The 15368-nt window shown below is 37.5% G+C and overlaps 1 long non-coding RNA gene across 1 annotated transcript in view; it reads right to left on the bottom strand.

Annotated features, from left to right (window-relative positions):
* Positions 1-1920: 1920 nt before the first annotated feature.
* The window catches only part of LOC105729491 (uncharacterized), a 276092-nt gene continuing 262644 nt past the window's right edge, over positions 1921-15368 (bottom strand). The window contains exon 7 of the long non-coding RNA XR_001110258.3: positions 1921-4495. This is a non-coding gene — a long non-coding RNA (uncharacterized LOC105729491). The remainder of the gene's footprint in view (positions 4496-15368) is intronic.

The raw sequence follows: 15368 nt of genomic DNA on the forward strand, positions 1-15368 counted from the left end.
CTCACACAAATTAAATCAGAATCTTTTGAGAGACCCAGGTATCAGTATTTTCAAAACTCCCCAGGTGGTTACAATGTACAGCCAAGGTTTAAAACTCCTGCTTTTGGATACAGTGAGGAACTGAAATAATATCATTAATGTTATCCACTATGAGTGCAAGAATTGTGTCCATCTTGTCCCTTCTTGTATCCTCAAAATTGAACAAAATGCCCAGCACATAGCAGGTGCTCAGTAAATAGTTAATATTTTTAGTAAACTTTGGCCAATTCCTAAAAGATATAGGGCGTATCAAATCAGCTACCTACTTGAATCACTTTTATGTTCATCTCATTCACTTAATAAGAACTCAATTTTCTTCTTCTTCTTTTTTTTTTTCTTGGTCTGTGTAAACATCAAAGGAAAGTGAAACAATAGATAATCTTTTGCTGCAATACAATTCACCTATCCTTGGGATGAAATTTTTAAAAATCATCTATCACATTCTCTAGAGAAGAGGCCCTTCAGAATCTAAAGACATGTTTCCTCCATGACTCTACACATCTAGGTGAAAAAATAAATAAACTGTATCAAGTGTCCAGTTGTAATATTTATTCAGCAGACATTTATGAAGTACTTTTGATGCCAAGCATTGTGCTAGGCTATTGTAGACTTTCCTGATCAGGATTTTATGCTAGAATTGAATCCTAATGCTCCTTCCTTTGCATATAACATTGTATTTTTTATACATCATTCTTGGGAGAATTGAGAAAATATCATTCAAATCATATTTTTGTTCTCTGTGGTTCACATGACAAACCCCAGTTAAGAAAGGGCTGAAAGTCTAGAAGATAAAATAGCAAGCAAAACATAGCACTTATGTTCTATAGCAGCACTGTCCAGTGGAACTTTCTCAGTGACAGACATGTTCTGTATCTATTCTGTTCAACAGAGTGAGCACGAGTTGCTTGCGGCCACTGAGAACTTGAGATGTGAGCAATGCAACCGAGGAACTAAATTTTAAATTTTACTTAATTAATTTAAATTGAAATCATCACATATGGTGAGTGGCTACCTTGTTGAATGGTGCAGCTCTAGAATCTCATATTTGAATATGAGCACAACACTGGGTGGTAAGTGCTAACAAGAGGTAAGCACAGAATGACATGAAAGCCCCTAGGTAGGGAAGCTAGGCTTAGCGGTGGTAGAGGCTGGGGTGAAAACTTTCCAGAGAAAATGACTTCTAGGATGGAATGTGAAGGATGATTGATGGAGTCTGGAAGGTGTAGTGGAGAAAGTACTAGGCAGAAGCTGAAGTGTGTGAGAAAGCCCAGAAGATAGAGGGAACATTAAGAAAAGGCAGGTGTATGGCAGGAGCCTAGAATCACAGAGGGACTGAGGAGTTGATGAGTCCAGAGAGGACTGTTGGAGCCAGGATGAGGACATGAAGAGCTTTAGGTGTCATGATATCTCAGGTGCAATGGGAAGCCAGTGAAGCATTTGAAGCCATAGAATAATACAATCACATTTGTGGTTTAGAGAGAATTCCCTGGCTGCCCCTTGGCAGTGTGAAGAAAACTGGAGGCATGGTAAGGAAGTCCAGGAGAGAAATTAGGGTTGTTCTTTACTGCAGTAGCATAGATGGAGAGGTGTAGACATATTTAAATAACAGAGAGAAGAAAAAAAATCAAAAGATTACGCGAGTAATTGACCATTGCTGGTGGAACTGGAAGAGACAAGGATCAGACCTTGGCTTCTGACTTGGTAGATGACAGTACCTTTTATTTAAAGGTAACGTGGGATCCTTTAGAAGTTGTCTCTACATTTAAATTTTCCTGTCACATTAGATGACTTCTTCCTTGTGGATCCTGAAACTACCTTTGATATACACTAGTGAAAACAAACAACTTATAAGAGCATGCTTTTTCAATAAATCAACACAAGTTCACAGTTGATGCAACATTGCTTTTATTGGGGGTTAGAAACACATGACAAAGTCACATAAAATGTCAACAAAGTCACACTTTGTGCTTGGCTGCTCTTTTAAAAAAACTGTTTATTTATGAACTTACTTAATGAGAACTGTGTGAGATGTGGCCAACAGTTATCATGTTGAAAACAGGACGGCCAGAGCCATGAGGAGATCTAAGCCTGACAATGAGAGCTAGCTAAGTGGAAATTTACCATAGTCAAATATCAGATACTTCCACACATTTAGATGTTTGTCCATAAGTAGACCCAGCTTACCTGACTCCTTTGAGACAGAATTGTGTCTTGAACCTCTGCTATTCAGCTGACCACATTACTAATCATTACTAAATGCCAGCCACGTGCAAAGGGGATGGAAATGAAGAATGAGATTTGCTCAGTTCTAGCTTTTTATGGCTGAAGTATTTTTGAGTCAGTTACATGGATACATGAAAATTAGAATAGGAAATGACTGGATATTTTTAAAAACGTATGTACTATGGAAACAGTCATGTATAAACATTCGTGCAGAAGCACTTACAAACATATACTGTGCATAAAGTTGGTTAAGAAGATGCTCGTTAGGTATGATTTATGTATGTGAACTAAGAATTTGAAATAACTTAAAAATACCATTGAAGATATTATACACATAAGACTTTGGACATTATGTATTCTTTGGGGGATGAACCATTAACAACTTCTGGACTTCATTGCTAGCGATTTTTTACATTGAGGTAGAAAACTAAAGAAGTATAGAACAGAAACAATCTACTAGGCACTATCTGGTTACTACCTAGATAGACTGTTTCCAATGATAAAATTCAAGTGCACACTGCACACTGAATTTAGGAAGGGCGGACTAGTGCAAGAGCTACTGATAGTGAAATGGAGGGCCTGGTTTCTGGTCCTTGCTAAGCCACACCCCGAAGTGCAATCTTCTATAAGTCACTCCTGATTTATGGGCTATAGATTTATCTCCTCTATTTAAAAGGGCATTGCAACAAGTGACTTAAACCTCTTCCTTTTTTATTCTCAAGGATTTGGGATTTCATGTAGACAAAAATGAACAATCTCATCAAAGTCTTGCAAAAAAAAGTCTGAAATGCTGATGAACTTCATTCCCCCATTTTTTTTTTGCCATTTCTATCATGAAAATACATTCTATCACTCTAGATTAATTTTAACCAGGAGGCTGAAAAGTTTAAGGTGACTGTTAAATGAAATAGCTATTTGTTTACCATGGAAAAATATCAAGGAATACAAAAAGGAATAATAATTATGACACTGACTACAATATTGCAACCTAGCACTTTAGATCATGAGCTTTGCAATTGCGATCCTGAATGTAAGCCCTGTATATGACACTTTGGCAAGTTACTTAAACCTCAGTTTCTTGCCTGTAAAATGGGAATAATAATACCTATTTTGCACAGTTGTCATAAGCCTTCAGTGAGTTAATATGTGAAATGCTTAACAGAACTCAATAAATACCAATTATTATTAGGTTAATGGAAAAATCTTAGTTCTCCATACTGTCACCAATCACCCTCACTTACTTTAATAGAAGGAAAATATGATCATAATTCTAGGTAATACCTGGGGTGAGAGACAGGAGGTGAGTGTGCAAACCCTTTATTGGATATAGAGAGCTGCTGAATGTTTGGGGTTAAGTCGACAAGATGTGTGTGTTCATTTTCTCCACCTAAAGAACTCCATTTTCTTCTTCCTTTCCATTTATCTAAATCTTCGATATCATTCAAGGTTCACCTCATATTTTCCTCTTTTAGAACTTTCTTCCCTAAATAAGCCAGTTTGGCAACTTTATGGCAAACTCCACTGAACTCATCTTTTGCTTGGTTTTGTTTTTGATTTTATCCTCTACCAACCCTATTACTTATCTTTTCAAAAGTTTCTATAACTTTTTATAATTAGATTTAAGCTCTTTAGAAGCAGTGATTTTATCTCATAGAATCTACCTTCTTGATAAAAAAAATAGTTGGTTAGTGTCAAGTGGAACAATGTGATAGTACGATTATTTTACCCTTTGAATAGCCTCTGACTACTTTATTTTAAAAGTTCTTTTCATTCCGTAGGCCGTTCTTAAGATCCAACCCTATGTGTGACTAAAAATCGTTCTCCTTGTAGGATTAATTTTGTTTCTTAAAATATTAACACATTTGTGTAAATTGGGATTTTAAAACAAGTGCATTAATAAGCATATCCGTATTAGGAAAAAAAATGAATGTCACATGAATTTAAGTACAAACAGAGGAATACACATGAGGAAGGGAAGGTTCTTGGCTCATGAAAATCTAGATGTCATTATTGAGTTTTTCTGTTCTTGAAAAGATTGCCTCTTGTTCTGAGAGTCCTAGTGGCTGAAGCTGCACAATTTGAGGGTGCTGCTTAGCAGAGGAGGTGTCTTCAGGTGATCGCTTTCTTTGTTTCAACTTCATAGTTGACTTGAGGGTCCATCAATATAGCAGTCTCTGCAGTCTTTGTCTTTGTACTGGGGAGACATTCCTGAGGAGGGGGACTATAGGACCAGCTGAAAGGAACATCAACACAACTAAAAAAATAACAGAACATGTCACAGAAAGTTATCACATTGACTCTTTAATAAAAATAAATAAATGTAATGATCCTTTGGGGACCATACTAGGTCTAACTACAGATGAAATGCTGCATCACTAGAAAAATGCCGTTGTTTTCCATTGCTCCCCTCCCTAAAGAATCAGTCAGCAATGGCATTGCCTGAGTGTGTGTGAGACACCACTCTAAGCTCTTTCTGGCAGAAAATGCTATGTAAGAAAAGCTTCAGGTTTATCCAACAGGAAACTTACTGAAATAGGACACATAGGGAAAAAACAAAAGAACACAAGACATTGAGGACACATTCAAATAAATCCCAGGAGTAAAAGCAAAGTAAGATAGCTGTGGGTACATAACTGCTTAGCAATGCAGGGCTGAGTGAAGTCACTAGAATTGTTAGGTATTGTCAATTCCTTGAATTTGTCTTTGTATTCCCAGTGCCTGCTACAGAACATGATATGGAAAGAAAGAAAAGAAAAAGATAGAGAGGAAGGAAGGAAGGGAGGGAGGGAGGGGAAAGAAAGAAAGAAAAAGAAAGAGAGGAAGGAAGGAAGGATGGAAAGAGAAAGAAAGAAAAAAGAAAGATTGAAAAAAGGGAGGGAGGAAAGGAAGGAGGGAAGAGAGAACAAAAAAAGAAAGGAAGGATGGAGAGAAAAAGAAAAATAACGAAGAAGATTTCCAAAGTGTAGAAGAGATGGAGAGACAGATTATGCAGAAAGAAAAAGCAGGGTACGAGCATATTCAATGACTTGGAAGCCAGAGAAAGCAGGCTCACTTAATTTGAGAAGAGATTACACATTCTGAGTGGTTTTAGAAAATGAGGTAGGGCAACTTCCAGGTGGCTTTGAACATGTTAAGATTCAATTTGGGAAGTATGATGTGTTAATATAACTACTGTAGGCTTCTGAGAGGAATATTAAGATGATTCAAATGAATCAAGTGGAAGGAAAAATGTGAAATTCAAAGGAGTTAATCCAATGGAAAAAAACAAACCATACCGCAAGAAATTAAAGGAAGGCAGGACTAAAGAATAAAGTCTTAAAATAGAAAGGCAGGTGCTTGTCAGGGTTTCTTCTATGTTAATGTTAATTGAAATAAATGGGCTTAGAACTCAGATCAAGAATTCACTTCTCCCACTGTGTAGCTTTTTTCATTCTTCAGCTGTTCTTCTTTTCTGTCACTGCCCCTTCCTGAAAATGAACTCCAGTCTTTACTGTTTTAGTATCAATGCAAAATATGTTAGTAAATACAGAACGTGGAGGTGGAATCAAATATAACTTTGAAGGGCAACTGTTGGAACAAATGAGCTCTGGATTCACGCGTCCTGGAGTTGTTCCTATGCCTCCATACTTTAGAATAGCTTCAAAAATTCTTAAAGCTGTAAAAGAATTTAGAGCCCAAGTAATCAAACCCAAGCATTTTAAAGATAAGGGTATTTGAGAAGAGTTGTTATTAATGTTTCTCTTTTTGATTTTACAAAAGTTGTTAGGAATAAAATATACTTTGCAGCTAGATGTTAATTTAACTGAAGACCTTATCATCAACCTCTTTATCATGCTTACACAATGAAGGTGTCTAATAAGTTAGGCACACCAAAAGGGGTACACTATGACACATCACTGCTTTTTGCGCTAACCACTTTGGATACACTGAGGATGCTGGCTCTCTAGATGGCAGGTATAATATGTTTTTAATCTGTACAATAACTAAGTGTTAAATGTTAATAGGTATTTTTCTGTTCTAATTAAGCTTGCAATAACTGATCTTGGATGAGTAATTAAATATACATCATAAAGATTTTAGAATTTATTATTTTGTGAACACTGACAGGGATGATGGGGTGCTAAGCTTTTGATACACATTTGTAAAACTCATTTTTTAAATACGTTAAAATGTTATGTATTAAGGAATAACATTTCACACAATTTTTTGTGGCTCATTTGGATACCTAATGATGGAAAGTCCTTGAATGCATGAGCAGGTGAAAAGTAAACCTTGTATTGCTTTAGTATTATGTAGCTATACATTATGCAAAATATCTCTTTTGTAATAGGGACTCCATTATTAAAACAAATCTTGAGAAATGGATAGTATAAATATGTGAATGACCATATTCTAGGTGTCTACTATGAGTCAACTGTTTTACAAACCAGCTTTCTTTGGGCTGTATACTTACTCAATTGCAATGAGTCATATCTTGTATCATCTCAATATAAGCCTCCCTTAGAATTATTTTTGTCTTCCAAACACATAAGCATAAATTAAGACCCTTATATTGCCTTGGCCAAGGTCTCTCTGTGACCTGATGGTAATGATTCTCCAAATTTGCATCAAGAGCCTCTTCACCTACTGAGCACATGTTAAGTGCCAACTACCAGGCTGACCAACCAACTCAGTATTGCTATGCCTGGGTTATTCCTTAACAGGTAGATCTTCAGGGTTCAGTTCCCTGGAAGGAGGCACTCCAGTGGGGCCATTAGTAGACCTTGGGCATCATGTCAAGATTTGTCAAAAGGGAAGTTGATGTTAGTGCATAAATAACCTAAGGCAGAGTTTCAGTGTTCAACATGTGCCATGCAAAACAGTGAAAAATAATAAAAAAACTTGTTTATTATTGTTATTGTTTTGATTAATCTGGATAAATTAAAATTATTATCTCTGCCTAAGGTCATTTCCCTGGCATTTGATTTTGTTATTCCAACAAAGGAAATGAATTTCTTCTTGAAACAAATGAATAACATTTACTATCCTAAAATTCTCCATTATTTCAAGTTGTCTAAAGTTAGGAAAAAGACTAAATCAATAAAGAGTAGCAAATATTCTACAAATTAAGCAAGTGTCCACAGTGATAACCCTTTTAGAGATAATTAATTTCCAACATCTAGATCACACATATTTATTCTTGCATAAGAACACAGATCGTAGAGTCTTCTTATTCCTATATTATTCAACAAAGAATTTTTAAAAATAAGCTTATTTTAAAAACATTCTAGTCAGGAACTGTTTCAAATGATGAGAAATGCACAAGAAAAGAAAAAAAAACTCAAGTAGGCAACATGTAAAGCAACACACAACTATATGCACATTAGTATAATTACACATTGCAAATTATATCGGATGTATCTAATATCTAATTTTTTGAAAGCTGATTCCACTTGAGACTTCAATAACAGCATCAACATTTTGCAGGTGGCTCCTTCTGTACAGTATCCAAAGGGAATTATTCCTCTAATGTGCTTACAACCCTCATGTAAAAGCTAAAGCTCTCTCTTAAAGGACCAATGAACAATGAACATGGGGAATATTACCTTGATAAAGGAAGGGGGAAGGGTTTCACCATATATAATATTCAGCACGGTTATTTATTCTGTTCCTTCTGTGCCCATGATATTTATTTGCTTCAAGCAATAAGAAACAAACTTAAACAAGAGACTCATCAGAAAATGTGGACGAGGCTACATCTATATTCTGAGACAACGATATAAAAAGCTAAGGGTTGATAATTTCTTAGATCAATCGATAAAAGAGAAATATTCAACAGAAGGGCAGATTTTATCTTTGACTGAAAACAGAAAGCCCTACGTTAAATTCAGCACTTCTAAAACATATGATTAATTTGTCCTAAAGAGGACACCAGATCAAAGCTCTGCTTTGAGAAATAGGCTTTTGTCTTCATCTTTCTATATGAGTTAATCAATCATCAAATAACCAAAATAAATTTGTGATCTTGGAGAACGAAGCACATTATTCAAGGTGATCGGATCCATTTTCTTGATTCCTCCTTAAAGATCTTTCTGCTAATTAGTCAGGGTTACTATTGAATTATTTAATTATCTGCACTTGTGTGCAATGAAATATGTTGTCATATCACACACTTTATCATGCTGTTGCAGTTCACACTTAATGATGCCTCTATAGTTAGCAGTTTCCTTTGTTCTGTTCAGTAAGTGGTTTTAGAAAGAGGGTGGGCCAGGAAGGTGGAGCCCTCGGGTTTGTAAAATAAAATCATATATTCCTGGTCTACATGCCAAACTTTATGCATTTACATGAATTTCTTCTTAGAAATTAAGTTGCAATTCCATTTGGAATAAGCTAAGAGGCACAGGTCGGTGACTTAGAATGCAACCGCAGTGGTGTTACTATACCTTGAACATCTCTCTAGCGCATTTCCACTGCAGTGCAATGGTAAAATGACGATTTAATTTTTTTTTCTAATCAGCAAGGAATGTCTTTAACAAGGAAGAAGTAAATTATGATAATTACTCTGAATGGTCGGATCCTTGAGCATTACTAATTAGCATTTATTGCCTGGATTATAGAACAATACATGTGAAACCGAACTGCGATTGCTCTTTTACGTTGAAGACTTGAAAAGGCAATGGAGCAAAAAGGCAGCATCATCAGCAGTGTAGTCAGTAGTTTACATCTCCTTGATAGTACGCAGAACCCCTCACTTTGGAAACACACAAATATGGTCCTCAGTATTTATGGCCCATTCATTTTTTTTTGTTAGTCACATATTTACATAAGATATCATAGTCATGGTAGACTAATGAGAGGAGAAGCATTTTGGTTATGATGTCATTTTGGGATAATTTTATCAGTTGTGAGAGTTTAACAATAAAGAACATAAAACTTGGTGTTTCATAAAAATATGAAATTTTTCTGGAGAAATTTTTACTTGAAAATGGAACAAAGAAGTCAGTTTTTAGTGAAATAAAATTGTTACATTCACTTCCCCACTTTCTCTTAGAAGATCTACAGTTGGAAATAACTGATAAAAGGCAATTGGTTTCTGGCTTAAGAGCCTTTTTCATTAGGAATTTTCAATAAAATAAAGTCTGAAATTAGAAAAACATTAGACATTAATCAACAGACTAACACCAGTCATATAAATAAATGCCATTCGTATAATTTGGCAACTGAAATTCTTAAATAGCCTGACAGGTAGAAGGAGAGAAAGAGGAAAAATGAACCATTCATCATTCTCACTGCGGTCTCACCGGTTCCCTCCACACCCCATTATAGCGAATGAAGAGAAAGAACATCATAAAATATAAAGCCAGTACTAAATACAGTCACTAGCCTTCCAATACCTTCCATGGATTCCCCACCCTGATCCTTTTTAGTTTGAAAGAATAAGTTTGACTAAGTCTGTGAGGAGATTAAACAGGCTGGTGATAAAAATTAATTCTGCTGAATGAGCAAATGCATTTGGATTGCAGAGATGCAAATAAGATAATACTTTTCTTTTCCTTTGACATACCAGGAGGATTAGTGTAAAATGTTAAATTTGATTTTATTAGAATATATTAGCAGTGTTTTAATTAATACTAATCAAACATTTTCTTTCCCTGAGGCTTGATGTGTTCCTAACACTTTCTAAATCATCTGCCTTTTTTCATCAAAAAGCCCCTACACAAAATTACCAAAGCCTTTGTTACATTCTTTACAATTTTACTGTATTCAACAGAAAATTATGAGCTCTTTAACTAAAGGTGTCTTGCCTATAATATTAATTCCCAGGTGCTAGATTTAAAATGAATACTGTTCATTAGTACACAATTTTTTTAAAAGGTAGAATTAGAGACTTGAAAATAAATATCTTCTGTACTTTTCTTTTGGGGAAAAATGCTGCAAAAGGGCTTTTGGCTGGTTCATATTATTTGACTTTATTCTCACTAGAGCTTCCTAGAGCTGTTAAATTTCCAACTGCCTTGGTTTTTAGCTGGCATTTCTTTGGAAACAGGCAAAAAAGGAATTTTAAAAAAAGGAGGTGGGGAGAGAATCTAGTTAAAAATACGGTGAACCAGTGTGCCCTGTGAACTGAATTGTAACTGTGTGTTCCAAGGAGGTGCTGCATTGCATTTCACTCATTATCCTCTCCTTTTCTCTCAAGCTTCCTGTCCTTCTGTGTCCGAAAGCTCCAGTTCACTTCTTTCTCTTTTCTTCCCGCAACGAACCCCCACCCCAATTCCCCGCCTTATTTTTTTTTTTTTATCTGCCAAGCTGGATTTGCACTTTTAAAGATCAGTATCAATAATGCCCTGCTTGTTTCGGTTGCACTCTCCCTTTAAAAGACAGCCCCCTCTAATTGATGCGTCTGGGCTAGTCTAGACTGGTAGTGATTGAACCAACCACCAATTATGTTATTCATTTCACTGAACTTCACTGATGGGCTCGGTGAGGAAGAAGGGGTGTTGAGAAACCTGCCCTTGCACTGAAGCAGTTGCCTGCTGAAATATAAAATCTCGTGTCATTATGCACTCTTAAATGCCTGGGTGATCAGTTGTATGATAGCAACCTCCGAACATGAGCAATCCACTTGAAAACATGTACAAACCTGAGAGTGCCTTGAAATACAAACTAAAACACTTGTATTAAATTACTACCCTGTTATCATTGAAAATCACAGAAGAATTATATCTGGCATGTTTTTATTGAACCATGTATACATTTTCATAGAATAAACTGCAAATATATTTTAACTTCAAAAAGCACCAAATGTTTTACAAATATTTGATTTGAATAATATGTTAATATAGATCTGTAAGTTAAATAGATGCCTTACTGTAATTTCCAAATACCTATGCATACACATCAGCTAAGATGGGGGAAGTCATTAAACCATTGAATATAAACTAACAATGACTTAAAAATCAAATAACTATTTTCTTTGAAGCACATTCGGACTATCAAAGGCTGAAAAGTAATATTCAAATATTACTACGCAAGAGGTTTCAACAAAAGACATGGTGCAATTGTTGCATAGTTCATATTCTCAATTCAATTTTCTGATACAAAATGGTTTCTTGATTGCAATTTAGCATCAAGGACTTAAAATTGCAATAAACACTTAAAAAAAAAAAAACAGGCAAAGAACCGTTTCCCTAATCTTCAACTACACGTATAAAACAAGGCTACAACCAATATAAAGTCTTTAGAGGAAGAAAGCATTTGGATTGGGGTTGATTTAGGTATTTTTCAAACATAGAAGAGAAATGTTGGCTCAAGAATATGAAAATTGTTTAAATGAAAATTTATACTAGAATTTTTCACAACAAAGGAAAGGTAAGTTACTGTTTCTCTTCATCAACTATGAGACAGACCTAAATCACTGAAATTATTCAGTTATAAAAAGTTACAGCTCAAGAAAACTACAAACTAGGTAATGCTAGCCATTACCTTAAGAAAGGATAATTTTAAATGTATGGTTTGGTTGTTATAAAACCTTTTCTGGATTGAATTTAAGTACTGATAAAATTTTTCTTAGTTTTAAGATGAAAAACAGTATTTGTTACTCCCCAAGAAAACGATAACTGTGTTTGCTGTTGCGATTGCTTTCATTTTACATATTTAGAAGATTTATTTCCAATCTTTATTACCTTTATATCCATAAAGTATAACATTTTGTAAAAGATGCCAAGCAAGGAGGCGGTATCCCTTCTTTTATTTTTAAAATGTCTTGCAAAGTCATACAAACTTAATCGTTATTAATACCGTAAATTCTATCCTTTGTGTGGAATAGCAAGAATAGAATTTTAACCTATTAATATTTTAGTCCAAACTGTTAGTTTGCCTTTATCTGCGTCTGTGTGTTCACTGCCTAGCCATCCATGATACACATGTGTGGACACTGAATATATAATATATTCACATGTCCATTTTAATTGGGCACGATTTTAAGATTAACTGTGGAGTTTGAAAGTTGGAGGCATGGGGCATGCTGGGACTTCAGCTGAGATGTTCTGAGGTCAAGCACCAGGTACTGAGCTGTTCTTGTTACGCTCGTATACTACTGCGTGTTGCTCTCAAGGAATAGACCATGCAGATGAGTTCCACAAGCCTCAGGCATCAATAACATACATACATATACATAGCAGCCAACACGCTATAATGCAGAATATATACCTACTTTAACAGAAATCCAGGAGCTGCCACTCTCTGGTCACCTGATCCCATCTAACAATGAAAACCTCAGAGGTATACTCAATCACTTCAGACAAACTTTCTTTTCTTTTGTTTTTGCTTTAAAGAACAAAGTTCCACCAAATTTCCGGGACGCAAAAGCACGACTCGCAGCTCCCAAGAGCCTAACCCGTGGATTTAAACGGTAAACATCACAAGTTAGGGTCTCAGGGACTGAGAGGAGCGCAACAATTTTTTTCTTTCTTGAGACAAAACAAAGCAAAACAAGAATGACAGGCAATTTCTGTTCGAGGTTCATTGCTAAAATGCAACAAACAGGTGGTATGGTATTTCCTGTGCAAGCTCCCTTCCTTCGCAAAATTGAGAGTCCATTTAAACATAATACACACACGCATACGCAGTGTCTGGGATCGCATATACAATCACGCACACACACATACAATCACGAGTATATCAGAGAAAAACTCTTTCAAGCTTTGGGAAACATAGTTGACTAAAATGGAAAATAATACGAATAGACCCAGAAATGCCTAAGTTTTTAAAACCATAGTCTACGATAAGGACTTAACGTGTCTTCAAAGCTTTAATTTACAACTAGCACAAATGACTGAAGAGAAAATAGGAGGCATCTCTTTCCCCCAGGGCAAGCATGCCGCATGCAAAAAATCATAGAAATCGGGTTTTCTGAAGGAGAAGACCGAGAAGTAGGATTCGGAGGCTACGGAAGTGTAAATACGAAGAGCGTTCTGAACTCACCCATTCGAAGCGGCGCGGGGCCCGCACAGCCTCCCGTGGCACCATCCCGAGCAAGGGGGGGAAATGTGAGCTCTCAGTGCGCTAGGCTGGGCGAGGTGTTTCAATAGAGGACGGAGAACGGGGGCGGGGAGGGGAGGCGGGGGCAGGAAGCGATACACCAAATCTCGAGACTGTAACTCTGTAGCTTATGCTTTGACGAGAGAAAAAAGGGCAGTTGGGTGGGAGTGGAGGGAGGGGCTGGAACTGATCAAATTTGGAAAATATTCACTTAAAATTTTTTTTTAAAAGGGTCGGGGGGGAGTAAGAAACCACCCCAGAGCTGCTTTTTTGAAAAATTTCTTCCTTCTTTCTTTAGCGTGCACTTTGCCAGTCCTGCAAACGGAGCCTTCGTCTGCATCAGCTGCTTGGCTGAAGTCAAGGCCAAATCACCAAGAGCGAGCACCAGGCTGTCATTTGGTAGACGCGAAGTGGGAAGGGCTGGGTGCGGGCTGGGGAGAGACATTCCCCCCGCACCTCCCGCTGCGGATTCTTTGAAGCCTTTGGCCAATATTTCAGAGGAATCCGAAGCATAATTCCCCTCCATCTTCGCAGACAGCCCCTGGTTCTGTATCTGATAGATGGTCGCTTTCCTCATCAGACTGGAAGTGGGGCTTTTCTGTGCTGCCTCCAAAAATGAAAGGAAAGGGAGGGGAGGCAGATGGGAAGATGACCCTTTTTCAAATTTTTCTTCTCCTTTTTCTGTTTTTCGTTTTTTCTTTTTTAGTTTTTCTTCTTTTATACCAGGCCTGAGCAAGGTAGATGGCTGGCTAGTCAAAGAGAATGACAAAGCAGCCACAGCCAGGAAGACACTGGAGAGGCCTCGACGCACTTAGTAAAAATGCTAAATATTTTTTAGATATTTCCATATGCAACTAAAAACAGTCAGAGCTCCAGACTCTCCCCCTCCCCTCCTTTAAAAATAGAATCATGCTAGCAAGACAGCTAAATTATGTCTCTTTTCCCTCTGTACAGGGTCTGTTTGGCACCCCCACCCCCACCCCCACCTTCAAGACAACTTTTTTCTCACCTCTGTAGGTTCTTCTCAGGCACAATCCTCCGTTGAGCTCAGGGGCTCTCCTTTTTCTCTCCCTTCCCTTTTCCTTTTCCTCTCAGAAAAGCTAGTCCGTCATCATCACACCTAGCTTCTCACTCGCTGCTGGCTCAACCTCTCTCCCTTTCTCTTTTACTATTAAAATATAATAATAATAATGGCCCTTTCGACATAGCAGCATGAAGTGGCTGCCTTTGAGAAGCACATTTAATCTTTACTGGCTCCCCTAGGCTTCAGTGAAGAAGGAGAAGGCAAGGGAAAAAAAGGGAGAGAGAGAAAAAAAGATTGTAAGGGAGGCTGCTGACGGACAGCAGGCATCAGGCACAAATCAGCGACAAGTTGAATTTTCCTAGACCACACTGCCCCCTTTCTTCTCGGCTTGCTCCCTGGGCTCCTGGAAAGCCCGAGTGTCTGGTTACAGGAGGCAACGGGTCTCCTTTTGCCAACCATGGTGCAGATTCCTCGCATGCCTGCTTAAATCTCTGGCAGAATAAGAAATCAATATCCCCCTCTAATCACCTTTAGCTCTTAGATGGCTTCCCCCCTTTTCTGAGAATCCACTTGGCTCTCCTCGCCGCTCCCCCGCCCTGCCAGGCTCCTACATACAAAGCTTGCAGCCCTGTCATTTCTCACTTCCTTCCATATCTTGGAGACAAGCCTCTCTTCTAATATCCTCTTGCGCTTGCTCCCTCTCTCTGTTGTAGTGTGTCTCATCCCTGACTCGCAGTGCTGGATGCACTAAGGCATCTCCCTTACTACTAATGAGACCAAAAATACATCAGCAGGTCAGGGGGAAGGCCAGACACTGTATTATACAAATACAAAAATTTCTCAGCCTGCTAGACCCAGAGATCAGGTATCACATTTTCAGAAAAGGAAAAACAGGGAGGGAAAGAAGTGAAGAAGGGAGACCACAGTGCAGTTCTCTGCCTAATTGTTTCACATCCTAGGGGAATTTAAAGCACACGTGCATGGATGAGTGCAGGTGATGGATTTTGTGAATCTTGGTGGCTTTTCTTTATGGACAGAAAGTCAACAATGCCCAAACATTTCT

This window comes from Aotus nancymaae, unplaced genomic scaffold (genome assembly GCF_030222135.1).
Source record: "Aotus nancymaae isolate 86718 unplaced genomic scaffold, 86718_ANA_hifiasm-v0.15.2.pri h1tg000012l, whole genome shotgun sequence".
Taxonomy (NCBI): domain Eukaryota; kingdom Metazoa; phylum Chordata; class Mammalia; order Primates; family Aotidae; genus Aotus; species Aotus nancymaae.